The sequence below is a fragment of the Hordeum vulgare genome, chromosome 1H (genome assembly GCF_904849725.1).
Source record: "Hordeum vulgare subsp. vulgare chromosome 1H, MorexV3_pseudomolecules_assembly, whole genome shotgun sequence".
Lineage (NCBI taxonomy): Eukaryota > Viridiplantae > Streptophyta > Magnoliopsida > Poales > Poaceae > Hordeum > Hordeum vulgare.
Window position 1 is genome coordinate 137,350,663 of NC_058518.1, and position 15,662 is coordinate 137,366,324.

A 15,662-nucleotide genomic window follows, 5' to 3' on the forward strand; every position below is an offset into this window, starting at 1 on the left:
AAATACAGGGGCTTTTTTATAAAAATGCCGCGGTGGGTTTTCTGACGGAAGCAATAGCCGCTTTATTATTAGGTATAGATCTATTTAGCTTTGCCTTCAATTAAATTTTATGAACTTTGATTGACTTTATAGAAGAAGTTATTAACATGGTACAATGTTAAATCAGTACCATTAGATTTGTTATTGTAAATGTTCATGTTGTTTCTATAAACTTGGTCAAACTCTTGTGGCAAAACTAATATGTAGAGTAAATAAATACAGTGGGGGTATGTTCTTCGGCTTCACATTCATAATCACGCTCCACCTTGTGACTGGAGCTGCATTGATCGGCCAAAAAGGTCAGGTCAAGAGAAAACTGGCTAGGTCTTATGTTCTTCATGTAGCTTTACTCATGAGATTAGAACCTTTAATTCTGAAGCTCACAACCTCGTCGCAAATCTCTTTCTCTTGGTATTGGCCGCCATGTGTGTTTAGGCCATACTTCTGATCCTACGTTAGTTCCTGTATAAACATCATGGCTGGATGGATAAAGCTTTGCGAGAATGACTAAGAAAAAGGGAGTTCAGGTTCAGGTTGTGTAGTTCAGATTCAGCATACCTGCACATCGAGCACACTCTGTTCCAGAAATTCAGGTTTAGACATTCACACTGTTTGAGGACGGATTCGGGGTGTAACAAAAAAAAAGAGTAAAAATCAATTGCACATATTACATAAACCTCATTCAAGGGTCCAACCGCAATTGATTACGTTTTCCTGTGCGTCCTAATATACAACTCACGTGTTGTTATTATTATTCAGCTCCCTCCACTAATCACCACCTTCATCGCGCATTATTACTCGGTGACATAATTCCTTCAGCTGACAGAAACACCAGACCTACCACCATCTATAGTCGGGCCTTGACCTGACTTGCTGCCGGTGCACTCTGCACATGAAAATCAGCATTATATAAATGTATCACGTTTCACTGTATCAGAACAAGAATTAATTGGCGATCTAAAATTGGCTCTCATTCTGGCTGAAACAAATAGAAACTACGACACTTTAGTGGGGAAAACGGGCATTAAAGTTTTCAGCTGAAACGAAATGGCACTCGTGCTCACCAGAGGAATCCCTTTCGCCGCTCTTTCGGCGAGGTAGGAGCAAGGCTCGAAGAAGCTGCCGTACCGCTTCGCTCACTGCTGTAACTTTTCGTGGATGTATTTTGCGCCGATGGAATCTCCCCACAACATGACCCCTCCCCTGCAATATTTTACACCACAGGCAAGTAAGTAGTTGCTAGTAAATCTCTACAACAGGACATGTATGGTTCATAGTGAGAGGCACCTATAAGGTGGGAATCCCATGCCAAAGATTGAGGCGATGTCAAGATCCGACACCTTTACTGCAATGCCCTCATCAAGGACACGACACGCTTCGTTTATGACCGGGAAGAACACCATCTCAACTTTGTCCTTGTCACTTAGCTTCATCAACTTACATGTTTATGCAGGAAGTTTTAGCCCTAGAGCAGCTTCTTTCTTTTGCAAGAAAATACATCAGAGATTAGCCAAAAATCAAAAGATGAACCAAACCAAACCTCAGCGTCTGGAGTGACTCCTGCCATGCTCCTAGATTTCTGAATATACGTCATAATTTTAGGATCAGGAGTTGCCTTCCTCTTATCCTCGTACTTGTAAAATCCCTTCCGACTGCCTTCGCCTACATGAATGGTTGGTCAATCATGGTAACACATTTCATAAACCAGTACAATGTACACACATTAACTACAAAGAACAAATATGCATGATATACTGGTGTTGTTTGATAAATTTTACCTGCTCTTTTGTCCTCCATCATAATAGGGATTAGCATGGACTTGTAGACTCTGTCCGGAAAATTTTCAAGGTACTGCATACCAGTAGCCACAGCAACACCAAAACCAACAAGATCTGCAAGCCTGCATATATATACATAAAATAGTTAGCAGCTAGACTGAGTCCATCTGGCATCACTCAGAAACTATCATACAAAATGTTGAGAATGTCGTAGGAGCGTATATATATTCAGGAAAACGATACATAATTGTTTATCGGACCAGAATGGACCCATGGGCATGTTGGAAATATTCCCTAGAGGCAATAATAAAATGGTTATTATCATATTTCCTTGTTCATGATAATCGTCTATCGTTCATGCTATAATTGTATTAACAGGGAACAGTAATACATGTGTGAATGAATAGATCACAATGTGTCCCTAGCAAGCCTCTAGTTGGCTAGCTCGTTAGTCAATAGATGATCATGGTTTCCTGATCATGGACATTGGATGTCATTGATAACGGGATCACATCATTGGGAGAATGATGTGGTGGACAAGACCCAATCCTAAGCCTAGCACTAGATCGTATTGTTCGTATGCTAATGCTTTTCTAATGTCAAGTATCTTTTCCTTCGACCGTGAGATTGTGCAACTCCCGGATACCGTACGAGTGCTTTGGGTGTATCAAACGTCACAACGTAACTGGGTGACTATAAAGGTGCACTACGGGTACCTCCGAAAGTGTCTGTTGGGTTGGCACGAATCGAGATCGGGATTTGTCACTCCGTGTGACTGAGAGGTATCTCTGGGCCCACTCGGTAGAACATCATCATGACCTCAATGTGACTAAGGAGTTAGTCACACGATGACGTGCTACGGAACGAGCAAAGAGACTTACCGGTAACGAGATTGAACAAGGTATAGGTATACCGACGATCGAATCTAGGGCAAGTTCTATACCGACAGACAAAGGGAATCGTATACGGGATTGATTGAATCCTTGACATCATGGTTCATCCGATGAGATCATCGTGGAGCTAGTGGGAGCCACCATGGGTATCCAGACCCCGCTGATGGTTATTGACCAGAGAGGTGTCTCGGTCATGTCTGCCTGTCTCCCGAACCCGTAGGGTCTACACACTTAAGGTTCGATGACGCTAGGGTTATAGGGAATTGTTGTACGAGGTTATCGAAAGTTGTTCGGAGTCCCGGATGAGATCCCGGACGTCATGAGGAGCTCCGGAATGGTCCGGACGTAAAGATTGATATATAGGACGGATGGTTTCGGACACCGGAAGTGTTTCGGGCATCACCGGTAACGTACCGGGACCACCGGGACCACCGAAGGGGGGTGACGACCCCGGGAGGCTAGATGGGCTAAGTGGGGAAGGGAACCAGCCCCTAAGTGGGCTGGTGCGCACCCCACCCAGCCCATGTGCGCCAGAAAAAAGGGGAAGGGGGGAACCCTAACTTAGGTGGGCCTTAGGCCCACCAGAGGGGTGCGCCACCCCTCCTCCTTGCCCTGGCCGCCACACACCCCATCTAGGAGGGCTGCCGCACCCCCTAGGGTGGGAACCCTAGGGGTGGCACCCCCTCTCCCCTTCCCCTATATATAGTGGGCACTTTTGGCCTTTGGAGGACACGGTTTTTCCTCTCCCTCGGCGCAGCCCTGCACTTCTTCCTCCTCCTCTCTGCCGGCGCTTGGCGAAGCCCTGCCGGGAGACCTCGTCTCTCCACCAACACCATGCCGTCGTGTTGCTGGTCTTCTTCCCCAACCTCTCCCTCCTCCTTGCTGGATCAAGGTGCGGGAGACGTCACCGGGCTGCACGTGTGTTGAACGCGGAGGTGCCGTTGTTCGGCACTAGATCGGAATCGCTGCGAGTACGACTCCATCAACCGCGTTCTAGCAACGCTTCCGCTTAGCGATCTTCAAAGGTACGAAGATGCTCTTACCCCTCTCTCGTTGCTGGTCTCTCCAAAGGAAGATCTGAACATGCGTAGGAAATTTTTTGAATTTATGCTACGTTACCCAAAAGTGGCATCCGAGCCAGGTTTTCTATGCGTAGATTCTATGCACGAGTAGAACACAAAAGTTGTGGGCGATGGTTTGTCAATTTGCTTGCCGTTACTAGTCTTATTCTTTTCTGGCGGTATTGTGGGATGAAGCGGCCCGGACCGACCTTACACGTACGCTTACGTGAGACTGGTTCCACCGACAGACATGCACATCGTGCATAAAGGTGGCTAGCGGGTGTCTGTCTCTCCTACTCTAGTCGGATTGGATTTGATGAAAAGGGTCCTTATGAAGGGTAAATAGCTTTGGCATATCATCGTTGTGGCTGTCACGTAGGTAAGAAGGCGTTCTTGCTAGAAACCCAAATCAGCCACGTAAAACTTGCAACAACAATTAGAGGACGTCTAACTTGTTTTTGCAGGGTTTGACATGTGATGTGATATGGCCAAAGTTGTGATGTTGCATGTATGATGTATGAGATGATCATGTTATTGTAATAGGTTTCACGACTTGCATGTCGATGAGTATGACAACCGGCAGGAGCCATAGGAGTTGTCTTAATTTATTGTATGAGATGCAACGCCATGTGCTTACTATTTTACTTCATTGCTAACGGTTAGCCATAGTAGTAGTGATAGTAGTAGTTGGCGTGACGACTTCACGGAGACACGATGATGGAGATCATGATGATGGAGATCATGGTGTCACGCGGTGAAAATGATGATCATGCGATGCCTGAAGATGGAGATCGAGAGAGCAAAGATGATAATGGCCATATCATGTCACTATATGATTGCATTGTGATGTTTATCATGCTTTACATCTTATTGCTTAAAACGACGGTAGCATAATAAGATGATCCCTCTTAAAATTTCGAGAACGTATTCCCCTAAGTGTGCACCGTTGCGAAGGTTCGTTGTCTCGAAGCACCACGTGATGATCGGGTGTGATAGATTCTAACGTTCGCATACAACAGGTGTAAGCCAGATTTACACACGCGAAACACCTAGGTTGACTCGACGAGCTTAGCATGTACAGACATGACCTCGAATACAAGAAACCGAAAGGTCGAACATGAGTCGTATGGTTGAATACGATCAGCATGAAGTTGCTCACCATGGTGACTAGTCCGTCTCACGTGATGATCGGACACGGGTTAGTCAACATGGATCATGTATCACTTAGATGACTAGAGGGATGTCAATTTAAGTGGGAGTTCATACTTAATTTGATTAAATGAACTTAATTGTCATGAACTTAGTCTAAAAGTTGTCTTTATAAATATTGTAGATGTCCAACGTCAACCTCAACTTCAACGCATTCCTAGAGAAAAACAAGCTGAAAGATGATGGTAGCAACTATGCGGACTGGGTTCGCAACCTGAAGCTCATCCTTGAAGCAAGTAAAAAGGCTTATGTCCTTAATGCACCGCTAGGTGACCCTCCCGCTCCCGCAGCAGCCCAGGACATTCTAAACGTCTGGCAAGCGCGAAGTGATGACTACTCTCTGGTGAGGTGTGGCATGTTATACAGTTTAGAAACGGGGCTCCAAAGACGTTTTGAGCAACACGGGGCATATGAGATGTTCCAAGAGCTGAAGCTAGTTTTTCAAGCTCATGCCCGTGTCGAGAGATATGAAGTCTCAGACAAGTTCTTCAGCTGTAAGATGGAGGAGAACAGTTCTGTCAGTGAGCACATACTCAAAATGTCTGGGTTCCACGGTCGGCTGACTTCACTTGGAGTCGAACTTCCGGATGATGCTATCATTGACAGAATCCTCCAGTCCCTCCCACCAAGCTACAAAGGCTTTGTGCTTAACTACAACATGCAAGGGATGGAGAAAACCATTCCCGAGTTGTACTCGATGCTCAAGTCTGCAGAAGTAGAAATCAAGAAGGAGCATCAAGTGTTGATGGTCAACAAGACCACTAGTTTCAAGAAAGGCAGGGGTAAGAAGAACTTCAAGAAAGACGGCAAAGTTGTTGCCGTGCCCGATAAGCCAGATGCCGGGAAGAAGAAAAAGAACGGACCCAAGCCTGAGACTGAGTGCTTCTACTGCAAGGGAAAAGGTCATTGGAAGCGGAACTGCCCCAAATACTTAGCGGACAAGAAGGCCGGCAACGTTAAAGGTATATGTGATATACATGTTATTGATGTGTACCTTACCAGCGCTCGTAGTAGCTCCTGGGTATTTGATACCGGTGCTGTTGCTCACATTTGCAACTCAAAGCAGGAACTGCGGAATAAGCGGAGACTGGCCAAGGACGAGGTGACGATGTGCGTCGGGAATGGTTCAAAGGTCGATGTGATCGCCGTCGGCACGCTACCTCTACATCTACCGTCGGGATTAGTTTTAAACCTTAATAATTGTTATTTAGTACCAGCTTTAAGCATGAACATTGTATCAGGGTCTTGCTTAATGCGAGACGGCTACTCATTTAAGTAAGAGAATAATGGTTGTTCTATTTACATGAGTGATATGTTTTATGGTCATGCTCCGCTAGTGAATGGTTTATTCTTGATGAATCTCGATCGTGATGTTACACATATTCATAGTGTGAGTACCAAAAGATGCAAAGTTGATAATGATAGTCCCACATACTTGTGGCACTGCCGCCTTGGTCATATCGGCGTTAAACGCATGAAGAAGCTCCATACTGATGGACTATTAGAGTCTCTTGACTTTGAATCATTTGACACATGCGAACCATGCCTCATGGGCAAGATGACTAAGACTCCATTCTCAGGAATAATGGAGAGAGCAACCGACTTATTGGAAATAATACATAATGATGTGTGTGGTCCAATGAACGTTGAAGCTCGCGGTGGTTATCGTTATGTTCTCACTCTCACTGATGACTTGAGTAGGTATGGGTATATGTACTTGATGAAGCACAAATCTGAGACGTTTGAAAAGTTCAAGGAATTTCAGAGTGAGGTTGAGAATCAACGTGACGGAAAAATTAAATGTCTGCAATCCGATCGTGGAGGAGAATATTTGAGTCACGAGTTTGGCACACACCTAAGGAAGTGTGGAATCGTTTCACAACTGACGCCGCCTGGCACACCGCAGCGCAACGGAGTTTCTGAACGTCGTAATCGCACTTTATTAGATATGGTACGATCTATGATGTCTCTCACCGACTTACCACTATCATTTTGGGGATACGCATTAGAAACTGCAGCATTCACTTTAAATAGGGCACCGTCTAAATCCGTTGAGACGACACCGTATGAACTATGGTTTGGCAAGAAACCTAAGTTGACGTTTCTTAAAGTTTGGGGCTGCGATGCTTATGTGAAGAAACTTCAACCAGAAAAGCTCGAACCCAAAGCGGAAAAATGCGTATTCATAGGATACCCTAAGGAAACTATTGGGTATACCTTCTATCTTAGATCCGAAGGTAAAACCTTTGTTGCCAAGAACGGATCCTTTCTAGAGAAAGAGTTTCTCTCCAAAGAAGTAAGTGGGAGGAAGGTAAAACTTGATGAGGTAATTACACCCCCTCTCGAATAGGAAAGTAGCGCAATGCAAGAAGTTGTTCCTGTGGTGCCTACACCGACTGAAGAGGAAGTTAATGATGATGATCATGAAGCTTCGGATCAAGTTACTACTGAACCGCGAAGGTCCACAAGGGTACGCTCCGCACCAGAGTGGTACGGCAACCCTGTGATGGAAATCATGTTGTTAGACAATGGTGAACCTTCGAACTATGAAGAAGCAATGGCGGGCCTAGATTCCAACAAATGGCTTGAAGCCATGAAATCCGAGATAGGATCCATGTATGAGAACAAAGTATGGACTTTGGTGGACTTGCCCGATGACCGGCGAGCCATAGAAAATAAATGGATCTTCAAGAAGAAGACTGATGCAAACGGTAATGTAACCGTTTACAAAGCTCGACTTGTCGCAAAGGGTTTTCGACAAATTCAAGGAATTGACTACGAAGAGACTTTCTCTCCCGTAGCGAAGCTGAAATCAGTCCGAATCATGTTAGCAATTGCCGCCTTTTATGATTATGAAATTTGGCAAATGGACGTCAAAACAGCGTTCCTTAACGGGAATCTTAAGGAAGAGTTGTATATGATGCAACCAGAAGGTTTTGTCGATCCTAAAGGTGCTAACAAAGTATGCAAGCTCCAGCGCTCCATCTATGGGCTGGTGCAAGCATCTCGGAGTTGGAACATTCGCTTTAATGAGGTGATTAAAGCGTTTGGGTTCATACAGGTTTACGGAGAAGCCTGTTTGTACAAGAAAGTGAGTGGGAGCTCTGTAGCTTTCCTCGTACTATATGTGGATGATATATTATTGATGGGGAATGATATAGAGATGTTGGAGAGCATAAAGGCCTATTTGAACAAGAGTTTTTCAATGAAGGACCTTGGAGAAGCTGCATACATATTAGGCATCAAGATCTATAGAGATAGATCGAGACGCCTCATAGGTCTTTCGCAAAGTACATACCTTGACAAGATACTGAAGAAGTTCAATATGGAAAACTCAAAGAAAGGGTTCTTGCTAGTTTTGCAAGGTATGAGATTGAGTAAGACTCAGTCGCCGACCACGGCAGCAGATAGAGAGAAGATGAGTTCTGTCCCCTACGCTTCAGCCGTGGGCTCTCTAATGTATGCCATGCTGTGTACCAGACCTGATATAAACCTTGCGATAAGCTTGGTAGGGAGGTACCAAAGTAATCCCGGTGCGGAACACTGGACAGCGGTCAAGAATATCTTTAAGTACCTGAAAAGGACTAAGGAAATGTTTCTCGTTTATGGAGGTGACGAAGAGCTCGTCGTAAAGGGTTACGTCGACGCTAGCTTCGACACAGATCCGGATGACTCTAAGTCACAAACCGGATACATATATGTGTTGAATGGTGGGGCAGTGAGCTGGTGCAGCAGCAAGCAAGAAGTCGTGGCAGCATCTACATGTGAAGCGGAGTACATAGCTGCTTCAGAAGCGGCTCATGAAGGAATTTGGATGAAGGAGCTCATCACCGACCTTGGAGTGGTTCCAAGCGCGTCGGGTCCTATGACACTCTTCTGTGATAACACTGGAGCCATTTCCATAGCCAAGGAGCCCAGGTTTCACCGGAAGACGAAGCACATCAAGCACCGCTACAACTCCATCCAGGACCATGTCCAGAGTGGAGTGATAGATATTTGTAAAGTACACACGGATCTGAATATTGCAGACCCGTTGACTAAACCTCTTCCACGAGCAAAACATGATCAACACCATAATGCTATGGCTGTTCGCTACATCACAATGTAACTAGATTATTGACTCTAGTGCAAGTGGGACACTGTTGGAAATATGCCCTAGAGGCAATAATAAAATGGTTATTATCATATTTCCTTGTTCATGATAATCGTCTATCGTTCATGCTATAATTGTATTAACAGGGAACAGTAATACATGTGTGAATGAATAGATCACAATGTGTCCCTAGCAAGCCTCTAGTTGGCTAGCTCGTTAGTCAATAGATGATCATGGTTTCCTGATCATGGACATTGGATGTCATTGATAACGGGATCACATCATTGGGAGAATGATGTGGTGGACAAGACCCAATCCTAAGCCTAGCACTAGATCGTATTGTTCGTATGCTAATGTTTTTCTAATGTCAAGTATCTTTTCCTTCGACCGTGAGATTGTGCAACTCCCGGATACCGTAGGAGTGCTTTGGGTGTATCAAACGTCACAACGTAACTGGGTGACTATAAAGGTGCACTACGGGTACCTCCGAAAGTGTCTGTTGGGTTGGCACGAATCGAGATCGGGATTTGTCACTCCGTGTGACGGAGAGGTATCTCTGGGCCCACTCGGTAGAACATCATCATGAGCTCAATGTGACTAAGGAGTTAGTCACACGATGACGTGCTACGGAACGAGCAAAGAGACTTACCGGTAACGAGATTGAACAAGGTATAGGTATACCGACGATCGAATCTCGGGCAAGTTCTATACCGACAGACAAAGGGAATCGTATACGGGATTGATTGAATCCTTGACATCGTGGTTCATCCGATGAGATCATCGTGGAGCTAGTGGGAGCCACCATGGGTATCCAGACCCCGCTGATGGTTATTGACCAGAGAGGTGTCTCGGTCATGTCTGCCTGTCTCCCGAACCCGTAGGGTCTACACACTTAAGGTTCGATGACGCTAGGGTTATAGGGAATTATTGTACGAGGTTATCGAAAGTTGTTCGGAGTCCCGGATGAGATCCCGGACGTCATGAGGAGCTCCAGAATGGTCCGGAGGTAAAGATTGATATATAGGACGGATGGTTTCGGACACCGGAAGTGTTTCGGGCATCACCGGTAACGTACCGGGACCACCGGGACCACCGGAGGTGGTCCCGGGGGACCACCAAAGGGGGGTGACGACCCCGGGAGGCTAGATGGGCTAAGTGGGGAAGGGAACCAGCCCCTAAGTGGGCTGGTGCGCCCCCCACCCAGCCCATGTGCACGAGAAAAAAGGGGAAGGGGGGGAACCCTAACTTAGGTGGGCCTTAGGCCCACCAGAGGGGTGCGCCACCCCTCCTCCTTGCCCTGGCCGCCACACACCCCATCTGGGAGGGCTGCCGCACCCCCTAGGGTGGGAACCCTAGGGGTGGCACCCCCTCTCCCCTTCCCTATATATAGTAGGCACTTTTGGCCTTTGGAGGACACGGTTTTCCCTCTCCCTCGGCGCAGCCGTGCACTTCTTCCTCCTCCTCTCTGCCGGCGCTTGGCGAAGCCCTGCCGGGAGACCTCGTCTCTCCACCAACACCACGCCGTCGTGTTGCTGGTCTTCTTCCCCAACCTCTCCCTCCTCCTTGCTGGATTAAGGTGCGGGAGACGTCACCGGGCTGCACGTGTGTTGAACGCGGAGGTGCCGTTGTTCGGCACTAGATCGGAATCGCTGCAAGTACGACTCCATCAACCGCGTTCTAGCAACGCTTCCGCTTAGCGATCTTCAAATGTACGAAGATGCTCTTACCCCTCTCTTGTTGCTGGTCTCTCCATAGGAAGATCTGAACATGCGTAGGAATTTTTTTGAATTTATGCTACGTTACCCAACAAGGCATTCCAAATTTGGTACATGCACGATCAATCTTGTAAACGTCCATACCATAATCAACCAACAGGAGTGCTAACTGGGTGTAAGGAAAGAACATCCTGTTGACTGCGAAACCAGTGCAATTCCCAACCACTATTGGTGTCTTCTTGATCCTCTTCCCGACATCCAGCAAGTCAACAACAACCTGTGCTGTGCTGAAGTGTGCTGGGTACGAACTATTTCCAGGAGTGGCATCACATGCGTAGGACTGCATACGTAGTGCAATCAATTAATGGATGTACATCCAGAATTACTGTACATCAATAAATATACGCTGCATTACCTAAAGAAGTGTGCACCAACAATACGGTCTTGGGACTTTGTTTCCTCTCCAATTAGATTAAGATCAATTGTAGATGTGTTGGTAGCAAGGATGCAATGGGAAGGGCAGTACTTCTCCAAGTTCGCAAATATTTGCTGCTTCAACTTCACATTCTCAATAACCGCCTACAATTGTGTGAAATAACAGAGTTAAGCATACATAGCTAAGTGTAATTAATTCCACGTCATTAATAAGGTTTAGGACTTGCCTCGATAACTAAGTCCACTTCTTTGAACTTTTCATAACCAAGGGAACCATTGAGAAGAGACAAAGCCTTCTCGTATCTCTCCTCTGTCATTTTTCCTTTCCTCACACGACTCTGCAAATTGGCTGGTGGAGCGAACCAGTGAAATAATTTTTTTTACAAAGATGCAGCGTAAGAGATTCCCAGAAAAAGTAAGATATGCAGAGGCTGAATCCTATTTGTAGTACCTTTGATCCTGTCAATTCCAGCATTCAGAAATTTCTCATCTACTTCTTTCAGCAGCACAAGATAGTTACTCAGTATCATTGCGGTAGCAATTCCAGAACCCATAACCCACCACCTAGAATGGCGACTTTCATTATTTTTCTAGGCATCAAACCCAAGTCTGTAGCACCAGGAACCTGTTGCATATTTTAGAGGATTAAGACATGGTGTAATTTGATAGTAACAATTAGAAAAAATGTCCTTCATACCTTTGATGTTGCACGCTGAGAGAAGAATACATGAAGTAAGCTTTTACATGTATCTGAGAAAAGAAGGCCTTGGAATGCGTTTCCTTCCTGCATGTACATTAGAGAAGTGAATCCAAAATTATGTATTCATAACAGGAAAATTAAACAAAGTAGCAGTAATAGCATCAAGTACCTTCCAGAGCCCAGCTCGAGGTCCTGAAACTATACCTTCTTCAATGACATCGATACAAATAAGTGGGTGTTCAAGATTTGCAGCCTTCTTTCGAGCTTGAGCCCTTGCAAACTTGAGAATCTCCCTAGCCTCACCAAGGGGTTCCACTTTGTCGGTCTAGTAAAGGCTTTTGATCCATGGCTTTCTGAGCTCACAGATATCCAAAGCCAAACGACGAGCACTATTCACCAAATAATTAGGAGAAACCAAGGCATCAACAAGACCCAGTTGGTGTGCCTCTTCGCCCTTAATTGGCTTGGATAGCTGATGCAAATGGGTTGTTTAGTTAGGTGAAGTGGTTGAATTTAAACCAGTTAAGTCACAGAAAAGAAAACATGCTCCAAAGCAGTATTTACTAACATCATTTCAAGTGACTTTGCCAGTCCAACAAGACGTGGGAGTCGCTGCGTTCCTATAAATTATGCATATGGGCATCACATTGAAAATCTAGTTCATATTGGGGGTAAGCATATGACAGAAAAGATACAAAGCAACAGTGGAGTCCATATCATTCATATTTAAATAAATTAGGGACGACAAACAAAACATCCATGATGCGGATGCAGTACCCATCTGGTATTATGAGAAGTATGGTTGTTTTACTGTGCATAGAGCCTGCAAGCTAGTTTGACACAAGAAGTTGACAAGTGATGAGCCCTAATATATTTCTGGGTGTTTAAAAAACCACAAACATTACATTAAGCAGTTTCTGTGCTAAAGTACAAAACTAACAGGAAAGTGCATGGTTTAAGAGCCACTTCACTTTATGTATATAAGGATTCAAATAATGAATTGTTTCTGGCTGCTACAAAGAAAATGTAACATAAATGAGATATTAAAAGATATAATTTTACCTCCAAATCCTGGAATTATCCCAAGTTGAAGTTCTGCAAGGCCTAATTGAGTAGTGGGAGTTGAAATACGTGCATGGCATGCCTAATATAACACAGAAAAAAATCATGTAAGATAAAACCTCTTGATTCAACTGATGTGGGAAGGATAAAGAAGAAAAGTACCATGGAAACTTCTAATCCTCCGCCAAGACAAAGACCATCAATTGCAGCCACTGATGGCTTTGTTGCTCCTGTTTAACACAATAAGTACGGGAGATACTCAACAGAAATTACTACCTCTGTACACTAACGAATCAAGAGACAAGGCAGACTGATCATATACCTTCCAGAAGTTCAGTGAGAATGTCAATTGATACGTAACCAACCTTTGGCTGCTCAACTGTTAGAAACAAATGTATAACAATGATGAGATTTATAGAATTAATATTCAAACAACAATGAAACGACAAGAATAGCACTATGAGACGAGTATAAAATACTTTTTCCGCTGTGAAGATCACCAAAGGAACTAATATCGAATCCTCCAGAAAATTTTCCTCCTTTCCCTGCGAAAGGTTTGAAATAACAAGAAAAGGTTTCCTCACTGAAAGAAATAGTGTTTGGTTCTTCAAATGCACAGACAAGGGGACAGCTAGCGCGCCCGGGCATGGAGAAGGTGGGTCAGGCTGCGCCCTCAGTTGCCTAGAAAAAAGAACTAGCAAATACCTGTAACAACAATAGCTTTGACATCCTTCCTCTGAAGAGCTTCTTCATAGCTTTGCTTTAAGCTTAGCAGTACTAAAAGAAAGAAGAAGTCATGGTGAAAACTAACATCACCAAAATATTTGTGAATAATATTTTATATAATCTTCAGAGGCAATAACTTCTAATTACATTCCAGCTAACTATCCTACGAATGCTTATGTTAGGAGGAGAACAACTTGCGCTAATGTCGGCCAATTGTTCGGTGCATAAACCTATGGCCATCAGCGACAGATGGTTTGTAAAATGTCATGTGATTTTGCTTCAAAGGATTGGCGAAACAGTCAATTTGAATTGTTACCCATTGCATAGTTGTTGTACCAGCAGCCTAGCAGGTGACAAAAACAGTTTTGACTATAAGCGGCAGTTAGATCATGCAAAAAGCAACGCACACACGCGCGCAACTAAATTTCTGATTCTGTAAAGCGCTAAGCTGCTACTAAGTTCCTCTACCCAGCAAAGCAGAGTGAGCTGGGAGAAAAAAAATCCCCAATGTTGAAGGAGCAAATCCTTGTCTTGGCTGTGTATGTATGTGTGTGTGTGTGTCTCTCTCTTCGACCTGGAATCTCGCCGGCCGGCGTTGATTACCTGTGTCTGTGGCTGTGCGTGTGCGCCTCCATCGGAAAGTTGCCCCATCAACACACAGGGCCCCCAATCTTGAATCACGGAGGCAAAATTAAGCCTAGCGACACAGTTCTTGGCAGCGAATCACGCTCCCCCCATCGAACACAAAGGAGAATTCAACAGAAAAGAGAAGATAAAACAGACAGAGCAACAGATTGGGATGGGATCGAAGACGAGGATGGGTGCTACCGGTACGGTACTATTACCATCGATGGAGAGGGAGTTGACTGGCGGGTTGCAGATGGTGATGACGGCGACGCCGTCGCCGCCCACCTCCATCTCGGTCGTCCCCTTGGCCGCCATCGCGCTTCCCAAGATCGCCTGCCTGCCGCCGCCCGGTGTTTGTTTCTTGCAGGTCTCGCTGAGCCGAGGTTGCTTGGGGGAGTTGGGAGCTTGCAGGATTTAATCTGCTAGAGTATCCTCCAAACGAAATTCATTTATAGCGGATGCCGTAGATGCAGAGGCTGTTGCGCTGCTGCCTCCTTCTGACGCCTCACGACGGCCTCGTCCTCGCCCTCCCTAACCACCACCTCCACAAGCTCCTCAACCGCCTCCTTCGCCTCCGCCCCCTTGAACATGCTGAACCCCTCCACAACATCTGAAGAACAACAAATCCAGCGGAAATCAAACCACCAACACAGCAGCTCAAAGCACCAAGCAAGAAGGAACCGAAGCCTCACGGGGTGCGGAGGCGGCCCCGTCGGCGCGCTTCTTCTTCCTCTTGATCTTCTTCGTGTTGGCCTTGCTCTTGCTCTTGCGCTTCCGCTTTTTCTCCGGGCGCGGCGGCGCCGCGTCGGGGGCTGCGAGGGCGGGTGCAGCGGGCTTCTCCTCCGTGGTTGGGGATTGAGACGACGGCGGGGGCAGAGGAGGTGGAGTCGTGGGGGCCTTGGGGTTGGGCTGATCCATCGGGGTGGGGGCCAACGCCGTCGCCGGAGACGAGGGAGGCGGTGTTGGAGGGGGAACCAGTGGTGTCTGCCGGGGGGTGGGGGGACTTGGTAGTTGGGAAGGGGGAGACGTGCGTGGAGGATGGAATTGCGGGCTGTTTTTTGGGCCATGTCGTACTTGGGGGTGGGGGTGGAACGATGTGGCGCATGTCGTACGAGGGGTGGGGATCGAGCCAGGAGGTCGAACCATCACGACGGCACATCCTGCTTTAATAGTAGAGATAGCTAACCGTTAGCGATAAAGTAAAGTAATCAACATGGCGTTGCATCTCATACAATAATTAAGACAACTCCTATGGCTCCTGCCGGTTGTCATACTCATCGAAATGCAAGTCGTGAATCCTATTACAAGAACATGATCAATCTCA

General features: G+C 45.8%; 1 pseudogene across 1 annotated transcript; it reads right to left on the reverse strand.

Moving 5' to 3' along the window:
• Window positions 1–618: 618 nt before the first annotated feature.
• LOC123427178 lies at window positions 619–15,336 on the reverse strand (annotated as a pseudogene). Its single transcript, XR_006622371.1, has 18 exons — window positions 15,031–15,336; window positions 14,557–14,948; window positions 13,691–13,762; window positions 13,465–13,530; window positions 13,308–13,364; window positions 13,148–13,215; window positions 12,986–13,067; window positions 12,488–12,543; window positions 12,093–12,395; window positions 11,921–12,007; window positions 11,675–11,848; window positions 11,451–11,572; window positions 11,204–11,367; window positions 1,818–1,939; window positions 1,580–1,701; window positions 1,327–1,475; window positions 1,104–1,242; window positions 619–925 (listed from the first exon to the last, which is right to left on the reverse strand). The product of XR_006622371.1 is annotated as a glyoxysomal fatty acid beta-oxidation multifunctional protein MFP-a-like (transcript).
• Between the last annotated feature and the right edge of the window lie 326 nt (window positions 15,337–15,662).